The sequence below is a fragment of the Ovis canadensis genome, chromosome 3, assembly GCF_042477335.2.
Source record: "Ovis canadensis isolate MfBH-ARS-UI-01 breed Bighorn chromosome 3, ARS-UI_OviCan_v2, whole genome shotgun sequence".
Classification (NCBI taxonomy): domain Eukaryota; kingdom Metazoa; phylum Chordata; class Mammalia; order Artiodactyla; family Bovidae; genus Ovis; species Ovis canadensis.
Window position 1 is genome coordinate 145,351,560 of NC_091247.1, and position 12,327 is coordinate 145,363,886.

Below are 12,327 nucleotides of genomic sequence, written 5' to 3' on the forward strand. Positions count from 1 at the left end.
GTGACTGACACTTAACACTTTGATTAAAATGCTTTCTCCTACCAAATTATAAACTCCATGAGAACAAAGATTGTGTCTGTTTTGACTCACCATTTTGTCACTCATAGCTAGAACTTAGGAAATACCCAGTAAATGTTTTTTAAATCAGAGGATGAGCAAATGAAGACAGGACTGGATTTTCTGAGGAAGGACATGGGGTCATGAGCTTTAAACAGAGGACTACCTGTGGGCAGGCAAAGTTCAGAGAAAAGAGATGTCTCAAGTGAAAACAACATACATGAGGCTTCATGTCAGAGCCTTCCTTTGTGCAGTCAAATTAGTCATAATTTCAACCCTGAATCATCCACCTTGGGATACCCTTCAGAGATGCGCTTCACTCCTCAGAACTTATCATATTTACAAAGTCCTGCACTTGTGAGCTATTGAAGGCTATCCAAGCAGGATGACATGAAAGAGAAGGGTCTGGATATTCTGCTTTGTTGATAGCCTAATCAGAGAAGGATCTGGAAAAGCATTGAACCCCTATGTGACATAGAAGGAGGAATCCCCCTTGGTCAGCGACAGCTATATGGAGTGGCACAGAAAATCCCAAGAAGACTCAGTTCTTCCAATGTCCCACACAGGTTAGGAAGAATCTTCATCCAGGCTGGAGTAAAATAAGACCTCCAGTAAAGGCATTTGATGAAAAAATTAATAAATGAATCAATAAATTGATGCTTCTCTGTTTTACAAAAAGTTGAAAAGCTAAATGATAATTTTCTTCAAATAAGGATGGAATTTAATCAAACAAAAACATTTCAAATTCAAATACCACTATGAAGACACTTTTGGAATTTGGTTTAAAATTATAACCTGGAGGTGGTCCTAAGATGGCAGAGGAATAGGAAGGGGAGACCACTTTCTACCCAACAAATTCATCAAAAGAACATTTAAACGCTGAGTAAATTCCACAAAACAACTTCTGAATGCTGGCAGAGGACATCAGGCACCAAGAAAAGCAGCCCATTGTCTTTGAAAGGAGATGTTTTATCAACGGTGCTGTATAGATGGAGAAGTCTTGAGACTACTGTGAAAATAAGACTGAAAACCAGAAGTAAGAGGCTTAAGTCCAAATCCTGAGAACACCAGAGAACTCCTGACTCCAGGGAACATTAATCGACAGGAACTCATCAAATGCCTCCATACTTACACTGAAACCAAGCACCACCCAAGGGCCAACAAGTTCCAGAGCAAGACATACCATGTAAGTTCTCCAGCAACACAGGAACACAGCCCTGAGCCTCAATATACAGGCTACTCAAAGTTACTCCAGACCCACTGTTATCTCATAACTCATTACTGTACACTTCATTGCACTCCAGAGAGAAGAAACGCAGATCCACCCACCAGAACACTGACACAAGCTTCTCTAACCAGGAAACATTGACAAGCCACCTGTACAACCCCACCCACAAAGAGGAAACTCCACAATAAAGAGAACGCCACAAACTGCCAGAATACAGAAAGGCCACCCCAAACACAGCAATATAAACAGACTTACCTGAGGAAATGAGTCATGAAGAGATAGAGGAATACACAGCAGGTAAAGTAACAGGATAAATGCCCACCAAACCAAACAAAAGAGGAAGAGATAGGGACTCTACCTGATAAAGAATTCCAAATAATGATAGTGAAAATGATTCAAAGTCTTAAAATCAAAATGGAATCACAGATAAATCGCTTGGAAACAAGGATTGAGAAGATGCAAGAAAGGTTTAAGAAGGACCTACAAGAAATAAAAAAGAGTCAATATATAATGAACAATGCAATAAATGAGATAAAAAACACTCTGGAGGCAACAAATAGTAGAATAATGGAGGCAGGAGATAGGATTAGTGAAGTAGAAGAATGGTAGAAATAAATGAATCAGAGAGGAAAAAAGAAAAATGAATTAAGAGAAAGAGGACAATCTCAGAGACCTCTGGGACAATGTTAAACACCCAACATTCGAATCATAGGAGTCCCAGAAGAAGAAGAAGACAAAAAGAAAGACCATGAGAAAATACTTGAGGAGATAATAGTTGAAAACTTCCCTAAAATGGGGAAGGAAATAATCACCCAAGTCCGGGAAACCCAGAGAGTCCCAAACAGGATAAACCCAAGGTGAAACACCCCAAGACACATATTAATCAAATTAACAAAAGTTAAACACAAAGAATAAATATTAAAAGCAGCAAGGGAAAAACAACAAACGACACACAAGGGGATTCCCATAAGTGTATCAGCTGATCTTTCAACAGAAACTCTTCAGGCCAGGAGGGAATGGCAAGACATACTTAAAGTGATGAAAGAAAATAACCTACAGCCCAGATTACTGTACCCAGCAAGGATCTCATTCAAATATGAAGGGGAAATCAAAAGCTTTACAGACAAGCAAAAGCTGAGAGAATTCAGCACCGCCAAACCAGCTCTCCAACAAATGCTAAAGAATCTTCTCTAGACAGGAAACACAGAAAGGGTGTATAAACTCGAACTCAAAACAATAAAGTAAATGGCAATGGGATCATACTTATCAATAAATACCTTAAATGTAAATGGATTGAATACCCCAACCAAAAGACAAAGACTGGCTGAATGGATACAAAAACAAGACCCCTATATATGTTGTCTACAATAGACCCACCTCAAAACAAGGGACACATACAGACTGAAAGTGAAGGGCTGGAAAAAGATACTCTATGCAAATAGAGACCAAAAGAAAGTAGGTGCAGCAATACTCATATCAGATAAAATAGACTTTAAAACAAAGGCTGTGAAAAGAGACAAAGAAGGACACTACATAATGATCAAAGGATCAATTCAAGAAGAAGATATAACAGTTATATATGCACCCAACATAGGAACACTGCAATATGTAAGACAAATGCTAACAAGTATGAAAGGGGAAATTAACAATAACACAATAATAGTGGGAGACTTTAATACCCCACTCACACCTATGGATAGATCAACTAAACAGAAAATTAACAAGGAAACACACACTTTAAATGATACACTAGACCAGTTAGACCTAATTGATATCTATAGGACATTTCACCCCAAAACAATGAATTTCACCTTTTTCTCAAGTGCACACGGAACCTTCTCCAGGACAGATCACATCCTGGGCCATAAATCTACCCTTGGGAAATTAAAAAAAATTGAAATCATTCCAAGCATCTTTTCTGACCACAATGCAGTAAGATTAGATCTCAATTACAGGAGAAAAACTATTAAAAATTCCAACATATGGATGCTGAAAAACATGCTGCTGAATAATCAACAAATCACAGAATAAATCAAAAAAGAAATCAAAATATGCATAGAAAGGAATGAAAATGAAAACACAACAACCCAAAACCTGTGGGACACTGTAAAATCAGTGCTAAGGGGAAAGTTCAGAGCAATACAGGCATACCTCAAGAAACAAGAAAAAAGTCAAATAAATAACCTAACTCTACACCTAAAGCAATAGAAAAGGAAGAAATGAAGAACCCCAGGGTTAGTAGAAGGAAAGAAATCTGAGGTACCACTTCACACCAGTCAGAATGGCTACGATCCAAAAGTCTGCAAGCAATAAATGCTGGAGAGGGTGTGGAGAAAAGGGAACCCTCCTACACTGTTGGTGGGAATGCAAACTAGTACAGCCACTATGGAGAACAGTGTGGAGATTTCTTAAAAAATTGCAAATAGAACTGCCTTATGACCCAGCAATCCCACTGCTGGGCATACACACTGAGGAAACCAGAACTGAAAGAGACACGTGTACCCCAATGTTCATCACAGCACTGTTTATAATAGCCAGGACATGGAAGCAAGCTAGATGTCCATCAGCAGAGGAATGGATAAGAAAGCTGTGGTACATATACACAATGGAGTATTACTCAGCCATTAAAAAGAATACATTTGAATCAGTTCTAATGAGGTGGATGAACCTGGAGCCGATTATACAGAGTGAAATAAGCCAGAAAGAAAAACATCAATACAGTATACTAACACATATATATGGAATTTAGAAAGATGGTAATGATGACCCTGTATGCGAGACAGCAAAAGAGACACAGATGTGTAGAGCGGACTTTCAGACTCTGAGGGAGAGGGAGAGGGTGGGATGATTTGGGAGAGTGGCATTGAAACATGTATACTATCATGTAAGAAACGAGTCGCCAGTCTATGTTTGATGCAGGATACAGGATGCTTGGGGCTGGTGCACGGGGATGATCCAGAGAGATGATATAGGGTGGGAGGTGGGAGGGGGGTTCATGTTTGGGAACTCATGTACACCCATGGTGGATTCATGTCAATGTATGGCAAAATCAATACAGTATTGCAAAGTAAAATAAAGTAAAAAAAAAAAAATTAGGGCAGAAATAAATGCAAAAGAAACAAAAGAGGCCATAGCAAAAATCAACAAAGCCAAAATCTGATTCTTTGAGAGGATACATAAAATTGACAAACCATTAGCCAGACTCATCAAGAAACAAAGGGAGAAAAATCAAATCAATAAAATTAGAAATGAAAATAGAGAGATCACAACAGACAACACAGAAATACAAAGGATCATAAGAGACTACTATTAGCAATTATATGCCACTAAAATGGACAACTTGGAAGGAATTGGACAAATTCTTAGAAAACTACAATTTTCCAAAACTGAACCACGAAGAAATAGAAAATCTTAACAGACCCATCCAAAGCATGGATATTGAAACTGTAATCAGAAATATCCCAGCAAACAAAAGCCCAGGTCCAGATGGCTTCACAGCTGAATTCTACCAAAAATTTAGAGAAGAGCTAACACCTATCCTACTCAAACTCTTCCAGAAAATTGCAGAGGAAGGTAAACTTCCAAACTATGAGGAAGTAAACTTCCAATTCTATGAGGCCACCATCACCCTAAAACCGAAACCTGACAAAGATGCCACAAAAAAAGGAAACTACAGGCCAATATCACTGATGAACATAGATGCAAAAATACTTAACAAAATTCTAGCAATCAGAATCCAACAACACATTAAAAAGATAATACACCATGACCAAGTGGGCTTTATCCCAGGGATGCAAGGATTCTTCAATATCTGGAAATCAATCAATGTAATTCACCACATTAACAAACTGAAAAATAAAAGCCATATGATTATCTCAATAGATGCAGAGAAAGCCTTTGACAAAATTCAACATCCATTTATAATAAAAACTCTCCAGAAAGCAGGCATAGAAGGAACATACCTCAACATAATAAAAGCTATATATGACAAACCCACAGCAAACATTCTCCTCAATGGTGAAAAACTGAAAGCATTTCCCCTAAAGTCAGGAACAAGAGAAGGGTGCCCACTCTCACCACTACTATTCAACATAGTTTTGGAAGTTTTTCCCACAGCAATCAGAGAGGAAAAAGAAATAAAAGGAATCCAGATTGGAAAAGAAGAAGTAAAACTCTCACTGTTTGCAGATGACATGATCCTCTACATGGAAAACCCTTAAGACTCCACCAGAAAATTACTAGAGCTAATCAATGAATTTAGTAAAGTTGCAGGATATTAAATCAACACACAGAAATCCCTTGCATTCCTATATACTAATAATGAGAAAATAGAGAAATTAAGGAAACAATTCCATTCACCATTGCAACGAAAAGAATAAAATACATAGGAATATATCTACCTAAAGAAACAAAAGACATATATATAGAAAAATATAAAACACTGGTGAAAGAAATCAAAGAGGACACTGATAGATGGAGAAATATACCATGTTCATGGATCAGAAGAATCAATATAGTGAAAATGAGTATACTACCCAAGCAATCTATAGATTCAATGCAATCCTTATCAAGCTACCAAATTTCACAATTTGTATGGAAATATAAAAAACCTCAAACAGCCAAAGCAATCTTGAGAAAGAAGAATGGAACTGGAGGAATCAACCTGCCTGACTTCAGGCTCTACTACAAAGCCACAGTCATCAAGACAGTATGGTACTGGCACAAAGACAGAAATATAGATCAATGGAACAAAATAGAAAGCCCAGAGATAAATCCACACACCTATGGATACCCTATCTTTGACAAAGGAGGAAAGAATATACAATGGAGAAAGGACAATCTCTTTAACAAGTGGTGCTGGGAAAACTGGTCAACCACTTGTAAAAGAATGAAACTAGAACACTTTCTAACACCTTACACAAAAATAAACTCAAAATGGATTAAAGATCTAAACGTAAGACCAGAAACTATAAAACTCCTAGAGGAGAACATAGGCAAAACACTCTCCAACATAAATCATAGCAGGATCCTCTATGACCCATCTCCCAGAATATTGGAAATAAAAGCAAAAATAAACAAATGGGACCTAATTAAACTTAAAAGCTTTTGCACAACATAGGAAACTCTAAGCAAGGTGAAAAGACAGCCTTCAGAATGGGAGAAAATAATAGCAAATGAAGCAACTGAAGAACTAATCTCAAAAATATACAAGCAACTCCTGCAGCTTAATTCCAGAAAAATATACGACCCAATCAAAAAATGGGCTAAAGAACTAAACAGACATTTCTCCAAAGAAGACATACAGATGGCTAACAAACACATGAAAAGATGCTCAACATCACTCATTATCAGAGAAATGCAAATCAAAACCACAATGAGGTACCATTTCACGCCAGTCAGAATGGCAGCTATCCAAAAGTCTACAAGCAATAAATGCTGGAGAAGGTGTGGAAAAAAGGGAACCGTCTTACACTGTTGGTGGGAATGCAAACTAGTACAACCACTATGGAGAACAGTGTGGAGATTCCTTTAAAAACTGGAAATAGAACTGCCATACGACCCAGCAATCCCCCTGCTGGGCATATACACTGAGGAATCCAAAACTGAAAGAGGCACGTGTACCCCAATGTTCATCGCAGCACTGTTTATAATAGCCAGGACATGGAAGCAACCTAGATGTCCATCAGCAGAGGAATGGATAAGAAAGCTGTGGTACATACACACAATGGAGTATTACTCAGCCATTAAAAAGAATACATTTGAATCAGTTCTAATGAGGTGGATGAACCTGGAGCTGATTATACAGAGTGAAGTAAGCCAGAAAGAAAAACACCAATACAGTATACTAACACATATATATGGAATTTAGAAAGATGGCAATGATGACCCTGTATGTGAGACAACAAAAGAGACACAGATGTATAGAACAGTATTTTGGACTCTGTGGGAGAGGGAGAGGGTGGGATGATTTAGGAGAATGGCATTGAACCATGTATAATATCATATATGAAGTTAAAAAAAATAAAAAAGGGGATATTATGTAAAAAAAATAAAATAAAATTATAACCTGGCTTTGTGCTTAGTCACTCTGTCACGTCTGACTCTTTGCGACCCCATGGACTGTAAGGCTCCTGCATACATGGGAATCCTCCAGACAAGAATATTGGAGTGGGTTGCCATGCCCTCCTCCAGGGCTTCCCTGGTGGCTCAGACAGTAAAGAATCTGTCTGCAATGTGGGAGACCTGGGTTTGATCCCTGGGTTGGTAAGATCCCCTGGAGGAAGGTGTGGCAATCCACTCCAGTATTCTTGCCTGGAGAATACCTATAAGTGGAGGAGCCTGGTAGGCTGAAGTCCATGGGGTTGCAAAGAGTCAGCCATGACTGAGTGACTAAGCACAACACACAAAGCCAGATTATAATTTTAAATCAGTGAGTTCCAAAAGTGTCTTCATAGTGGTATTTGAATTTAAAATGTTTTTGTTTGATTAAATTCCATCCTTATCTTGAAGAAAATTATCACTTAGCTTTTCAACTTTTTGTAAAACAGAGAAGCATCAATTGATTGACTCATTTATTTATTCAGCAAACATGTTTTGATATCACATCTACAGAACTTACAGTCTCAAGAGGAACCATGTAAACAATTTATCACACAATGAGAAAGAATGAAACCTACTGCAGAATTGGAACAGGGCCATGGAAAAGTAAGCATACAATTTTGACCTCTTTCACAACATCTATCTCTTATATTTGAAGACTAGAAGTTAAATGCTTTCATGATTTCAATATTAAACTGCAAATTTTGTATTGCTTTACGTTTCAAGCTTAAGAAATTTAAATAATAGGTTAATGATAGTTTCCTGTTCTCCATTACTTCAAAAGGCAAATTTTAGGGAACTAGGGTTTTATTGTGGTAACAAGGGAATAAAAGAAGTAAATACCTATAAGTTGTGCAATTGTAGAATGTTAAGATCACACAGGATGCAAGGATTAAATAGTCTACTCTCTTGTACTAAGAAGGAAGAAACAGGCCCAGGAGAATAGAATGAAGTTTTAGGGTAATTACAAGAAATTTTCAGTAACAGATGCTACAACTATAATCAGTATTTTCCATGTGAAAAAAGGATGATTTAAGTGCCTTACGAGATTTACTTGATTTTTTGAAACAACTCTAGAATAGGTAAAAATACATGCTCAGTCATTTCAGTTGTGTCCAACTCTTTGTGATGCTATGGACTGTATCCCTCCAGGCTCCTCTGTCCATGGGGTTTCTCAGGCAAGAATACTGGAGTGGGTTACCATGCCATCCTCCAGGGGATCTTCCCAACCCAAGGATTGAACCTGAGTCTCTAAAGTCTCCTGCATTGGTAGGTGGGTTCTTTCCCATTTGTAGGTGGTTCTTTAGCACCACCTGGGAAGTCCCAAATTACAGATGAGGAAACTGGGGCATAGAGAAGTTAATAATTTACCTAATTATTATGTAACTAATAACTAATTACCAGCTAGTAAATATCAAAGTTGGAATTCAAATCCAGGAAAGATTCTGGTTCCAGAAATCAGAAACCAAGTGTTTAACTTTACATGTTCTACATCTTATTCATTCACAAAACATACATGTATATATTAATACTTATTTTAAATGTGGTCATTCTCATTAAACATCTCTAGTTTTGGGGGATTAGTGATAAGTTCTTTCATTTTATTTTTCCAAATAAAGGAAATAGAAAGTTAAGTTTGACATGACTATGTTTCTAGCTCTCAGAGGAATGTTGCAAAGGGGAAAATTTGCTTCGAGAGTAATTCAGTATTTTCTGAAAGCTGCCATGCTATTGTGTTACCTGGCAATAACAAATCAATGTCAGTCTCTGTGCAAACACCAGTTACACAAGCATGTCAGAGTAACTGGTAGCCTGGCATACTGAATCAGCAATTGTCTCTCTGGGCACCAAAATTCTAACTGAGCACCTAATTATGGTTTTTCTTAACTACAGAGAAAAAATTGAGAGAAGATGCAAAATATCACTAGGGATAAATCACAGATCACTTTATTTAACAAATAACTCAGGCACAAATAGTGTGTGACAGTATACAAATTGTAGGGATGTTCTTCATTTGTTCATCCACTCATCCAATAAATAAGTACAGAGCTACCCTACAGCAAATGTCAGAAACACTGATGAGAATAAACAGAGAATGGTTGCTCAGGAGCTTGAAGTCTAGTGATGCCTATACTCATGTATTATGATGTGCTTCTGGAGCCCAAATTAGGACAAGTCTAATGATGGGACAGAAGGCGGAGACCTTTGGAATCATATATAGCTGAATCCTTACTCTGATTCTGCCTCTGGCAAGTCCCTTAACTCATTCACTCTGTTTTCTCATCTGAAAAGTAAAGATAAAAACACCAACCTCACAAGTAGTAGTAGTAGTGTTAGTCGCTTAGTCAAGTCCGACTCTTTGTGATCCCATGGACTGTAACCCACCAGGCTCCTCTGTCCATGGGATTCTCCAGGCAAGAATACTGGAGTGGATTGCCATTCCCTTCTCCAGGGATTGCCATTCCCTTCTCTTTCGAAGGCTGGTTTAAAACAAGCCCTTGAGGATTGTTAAGTAGATTCAGCATAGTCATCAAAGGCTCAAGAGTTTGATTATATCATGGAAAGACAATGGCATGCCAGTTGTCTCATACCACCTAGACATTGCTCAGAGCTCTTCTAAATCTCTAAGAATGTAAAATAGCTACAAAAGATGACAAATTTGAATTTTGCTCATCACTTTGTGGCTTTATAGACAATGCAATTCATTTTATTTCAATACATGTATGATTAAAGTAAGTAGCACATATGTAAATGAACAACCTATAGTTCTCTAGAAAATTAGGCAAAGAACCACTATTTTTCTGTACTACCTAAGGTATGGACACCAAGAACTGACTAAATAAGCAATTCATTAAAAAGTTGAGCAGCTGCATAGTGAACTAGTATCAGTCTTAGGACTGCATTGATCCCATCTTTATTTGTATTTTCTCTGAAAGGGCTTTTTGTTTCGGAACCTTGGATTTTGCTTTTACTAATTTAGGTAGAGAGAGATATGTATCTATTATGATCTCTCATTAATCCTCTTCCAATTTTACCAATTTTGACAATTTAGTACTTTTATAAAAGATGCTTATATTTATTAAACAAGAATCAATGGAAAAGTGTAATAATGTGAAGATAATCTAGTTTCAACAAATTTAAAGAGACATCAAAACTATTCTGATGAATTCTAATTTCTTGGTCTGGTCATGAAGATCTTTTTTGTACAGTTCTTCTGTGTATTCTTGCCACCTCTTCTTAATATCTTACGACCATACCATCTCTGTCCTTTACCAAGCCCATCTTTGCATGAAATGTTCCCTTGGTATCTCTAATTTTCTTGAAGAGATCTCTAGTCTTTCCCATTCTGTTGCTTTCCTCTATATTTTTGCATTGATTGCTGAGGAAGGCTTTCTTATCTCTTCTTGCTATTCTTTGGAGCTCTGCATTCAGACGCTTAGATCTTTCCTTTTCTCATTTGCTTTTAGTTTCCCTTCTTTTCACAGCTTAACTTATATGCAGAGTACATCGTGAGAAACGCTGGGATGGAAGAAGCACAAGCTGGAATCAAGATTGCCAGGAGAAATATCAATAACCTCAGATATGCAGATGATACCACCCTTATGGCAGAAAGTGAAGAGGAACTAAAAAGCCTCTTAATGAAAGTGAAAGAGGAGAGTTAAAAAGTTGGCTTAAAGCTCAACATTCAGAAAACGAAGATCATGGCATCTGGTCCCATCACTTCATGGCAAATAGATGGGGAAACAGTAGAAACTGTGTCAGACTTAATTTTGGGGGGCTCCAAAATCACTGTGGATGGTGACTGCAGCCATGAAATTAAAAGATGTTTACTCCTTAGAAGGAAAGTTATGACCAACCTAAATAGCATATTCAAAAGCAGAGACATTACTTTGCCAATGAAGGTCCATCTAGTCAAATTTATGAGTTTTCCAGTAGTCATGTACGGATGTGAGAGTTGGACTATGAAGAAAGCTGAGTGCCGAAGAATTGATGCTTTTGAACTGTGGTGTTGGAGAAGACTCTTGAGAGTCTTCTCTTGCAAGGAGATCCAACCAGTCCATTCTAAAGGAGATCAGTCCTGGGTGTTCTTTGGAAGGAATGATGCTAAAGCTGAAACTGCAGTACTTTGGCCACCTCATGCGAAGAGTTGAGTCATTGGAAAAGACTTTGATGCTGGGAAGGATTGGGGGCAGGAGGAGAAGGGGATGACAGAGGATGAGATGGCTGGATGGTATCACTGACTCAATGGACGTGAGTCTGAGTGAACTCTGGGAGTTGGTGATGGACAGGGAGGCCTGGCGTGCTGCGATTCATGGGGTCGCAGAGTCGGATACAACTGAGCGACTGAAATGAAATGAACTGAACTGAACTTATGTGTGTGTATGTGTGTTAATGGAGAGTTTTTAATCCTCCTGATTATTATATATTTGCATTGTCTAGATGGATTTGTTTTTGTTGTTATCCTTTTTTTTTAATTGCTGAGATGCTGCTAATGCGTTAGTTAATGGGAACTGTAAAATAAGAGAGTTCTAGATATTCACAGTCTGAACAGTGAACCTTGCCATTCTGAATAGAGTTAAATTGGGTATGTGAGAATTTAGAAAGTAATTTGTGTTGCCTGATAAGTTTGTTAAACTGTGGGGCTCAGATCTCTATAGGAGAACACTTTCTCCCTTAAAGAGTGACAAATGAGCATTAAATAAACAGGAGGTTGTGAACATATTTGTTACTTGCATAGGCTTTTTTGGAAACAGGAATTTTGGTTAACCTCAGAAAAGTTTCAATGTAAACAGCTTTCCTTAAAATGGTAAGTGGTGCCTTTAACAAGCAGAACTGAAACTGTAGTGCTATTTATTAAATCCCAATTCTTTCTTCATATATGCTGAGGATTATGCTTACAGTGGAATCCTGGAATGGGTGGGAAATGACCTCAAAAGACCCCT